Source organism: Aplysia californica, unplaced genomic scaffold (genome assembly GCF_000002075.1).
Source record: "Aplysia californica isolate F4 #8 unplaced genomic scaffold, AplCal3.0 scaffold00160, whole genome shotgun sequence".
Classification (NCBI taxonomy): Eukaryota; Metazoa; Mollusca; class Gastropoda; order Aplysiida; family Aplysiidae; genus Aplysia; species Aplysia californica.
The window spans coordinates 311,162-314,915 of record NW_004797430.1 but is presented as its reverse complement, the minus strand read 5'-3'; positions in this window follow the sequence as shown (position 1 = coordinate 314,915).

Below are 3,754 nucleotides of genomic sequence, written 5' to 3'. Positions count from 1 at the left end.
CAAAAAAAAACACAACAAAAAAACAACAACAACAACAAACAAACCAAACAAACAAACAACCAAACAAAACAACAACAACAACAAACAAACAACAAAAAACAAAAAAACCCCAACAACAAACAAACAACAAAAAACAAAAAACAAAAACAAAACAACAACAACAACAAAAACTACCCAAAAACAAACGAACGAACAAACAAACAAATAAAAATATCTTCCCCCCAAAAAGAAAAACAAATTCAAGCCAAATCTCGCCTCGGTTGCTGCCCCTCAAAAAACAACAAGTAACAAGTAGTTTCCCACGATAGTCCAGAACACAAATCACAAAACCGGAAGTCACCACTAGTAGCCTTCAAGATGGCGCCAGAGAGGTGACGAATCAGCGCGGAGACTGGGGACGACAAGCTCCTCGCAATCTGCATCATGCGGAGATAGGGTTACTGTCTATCTGAGGCTCTCTGGTGGTGGCCGGGTAAGATGATCGGGTGAGCCGGACTACGGTTGTCAGGATACTCATGGGCGAGGAGGCAACGGAGAGAGATGGAGAGATGGGAGGGGGGAAAGGGGAGAGATAGAGCGAAGGGGGAAGGGGGAGAAGAGGAGAAATAGAGCAAAGGTGGAGGGAGGGGAGGGAGATGGAGAATGAAATGGAGGGTGAGGGATCTAGATAGATAGATAGATAGATAGATAGATAGATAGATAGATAGATAGATAGATAGATAGATAGATAGATAGATACATAGACAGATGGATAGATAGAGAGAGAGATAGATAGATAGATAGATAGATAGATAGATAGATAGATAGATAGATAGATAGATAGATAGATAAACGGATGGATGGATTGATGGATGGATAGATAGATAAATAGATAGATAGATGGACAGATAGATGCGAGAGAGGAGGGATGAAGAGTTGGAAAGAGATACGAAAGGGGAAGACGGCGGGCAGTCAAATGAGAAACACTCAGACAGAAAAAAATGGAAAATGGTAGATTATGAGGACAGAAGGACAGACATAAGTGGAAAGAAAGAGATGGCAGGAAAGGGAAAAGAAAAAAAGTGTTTGTTTTTTTTCGTTTTCAAAAGCAAGAGCAAAGAGGATTATGATTTGGTTTTACTCACATAGAACCAAAAGTCCATGGCAACGAGCAGATAACACACAACAGGTAAACACTCCCTGCCCCGTCCTCATCTGACGATTACGACTTTGTGGAATGAATTAACTCGTGCGAGTCATAAGCCTATTCCCTGCATTGTCGCAGCAAGATTAGTTTAGAATAATACATGCAAACTTAATTAAGCGCATTTTCCGCATGAAACTTTGTATAGGTTTAACGCACTTATCAACACTGTTAGGTTATTTTAGACGCGGTGCCTTTCCCAAGAACACAACCTCGGACCGAGCTGAGGCTCTAATCCACGAACCCGCAATCTCACGATTACGAGTCGGTAGCCAAACCACTAGGCTACCGACGCCATTATTTTCAGTATGAGTTATAGATTACAAGCTACAAACATACATTATACCCACCAAATTTTCAGGAGAAAATGAAGATTATTTGAGGATGCCGTTATAGTACAGGTTATCAGATATATGTACATGTATTTCCGATTAATGTGCATCTCTCTCTCTCTCTCTCTTCCCCCCCCCTCTCTCTCTCTCTCTCTCTCTCTCTCTCTTCCTCTCTCTCTTTCTCCCCCTCTCTCTATCTCTTCCTCTCTCTCTCTCTCTCTCTTCTCCCCCTCCCTTTTTCTCCCCCACCCCTCTTTCTCTCGGTGTGCGTCATTGTCTTTCTATCTCTGTCTCTCTTTCCAACTGCCTATATATATGCCTCTATGTCTGGTGCTTCCTTTCTTTCCTTCTCTCCCCCCCCCCCCTTACCCACCCCCCTATGGTCCATTAATAACACATAGATAAAACGGTTGGTTTCCTTGCCGCACATGGTATCAGTCCCACCACAGAATCTTAATCCTTTTAACAACAACCATCTCTTTGAACATCAGCCAAACACTACGCACTCTAAGGATCTATTACATAAGAGACCTTCGAGCATGAGGACGATAAATTATACATTATCGGCCCTTCCTACACTCGTTTGTAAGTCTCATCAGAAAGTTTCATTCATACCCGAGGACAACGCCTCTATGTTTGGCTGCACAGAGTCTTACCGTGTTATTCGCCTCAAGACGCGCTAAGAAACCCTGTAAAACTGTCCCGGCCAACTATAAACATGCTGCTGCAGAGCTCACCAGTTATCTGTGTGTTAGAGTCAAAGGTAGGAGAGATAATCTAAAAATAGGTTGAAACCACTGGTATCCCTCGTCCCCCCCCCCCCTTCCACACACACACACGCACACATACTCGCACTCGCATTCGCATAGCCACTCACACACACACACACACACGCACGTGAAGAGCGCGTGGGGGTGGGGGTGTGGGGTGTGGGGGGGAGAGGCTAAAGAAGGCTAAACCTATCATATGGTTCAGTAATGAAGGTTACGTTAGCGTAGAAGTAACCTAAAAACAGAAGGCACACGAATGAGACTTTTTCTACATTGTTACAGCTGCCATGAAGATAATACTCGTATGATACATATGAAAAATAGCGTTCTTTTTTTGGTCCCTTGCCCATTTATATAAGATTGACACCATCTGATTAGTAGAAAAAGGTGCGTATGGTAGTGTCCAATACTGTATTACGTAATACTAATTATAACGTGTAACTGTTACAGATAGAGATTCAATAAATGATTATGTAAGTCAAGGATCTGAGCTATGCTGATTTTAGATGTGATGGTGGTGGTGAGTGATGAGGTGGGATTGCGTTTATGTAATGTCTTATGTAATGTTAGTCCTATCTTCCTCTGCTCCAATGAGTCACGAGGGACGTGGGAGTTGCGTTCTTATTCAGTTATATTGTCCGTTGCCATAGAAAGCTTTTAGCCAGGTCAGGACAATAGCTGCAGTTAAAAAGAAGTAGAAGTAGAAGACCACGCGAAGACATCCACTAACCACCCTCTGAACAAGAGGGAAAGCATTTGTTCTGAATGTATTGTCTGCGTTTATCCCTAAATGTATAATGTTATATGAGAGAAGGAAAGGAAAGTGTTGCTTTATTGCTATATTATGTTTGTGTGCATATTACTGTTTTACAGAGGCTGGTGAAAGCACACTGTCAATATCTACATATATGAAAGGTCAATGAAGTAAATAATGTATATATCTCACTCTGCTTCGTCCTAAAAATAGCGCAGTTTGACCCTGTTTGTTGACACCTCCAACATCATCAACATTACAGCCCCGAAGGACGTAAAACATCATGAACTGAATTGTGTCAAAACTGAAAGAGACGGGCTTGTTACTTAAATTTTAACAGGACACGACGTCTTGGTAGCAGCAGCTAACTAGAGCTCCCTCTGTCGTTCTCCCTCTTCTGTGCCGCTCCTGACCAAGGGCGTGAGCTAGCTGGCAGTGTTGGCAGAGTCCCAAGTTCACTGACATGGTGGCACCTCCCGCCGGGAGAAATGATAAGGAAGGGTTGAGCTTCTCCAGATTGAGAGGAATGATACTAGTGATTCCTGAGCTCCCGCACCATGCCTCATAATAATTATATTACATCGTTGGTGTCGTGACCAATGCACCTACGAGCAAGACCCACAGCTTGTAGGAGATGAGAGAGAGAGAGAGAGAGAGAAAGAGAGAGAGAGAGAGAGAGAGAGAGGGAAAGAGAGAGAGAAAGAAAGAGAGAGAG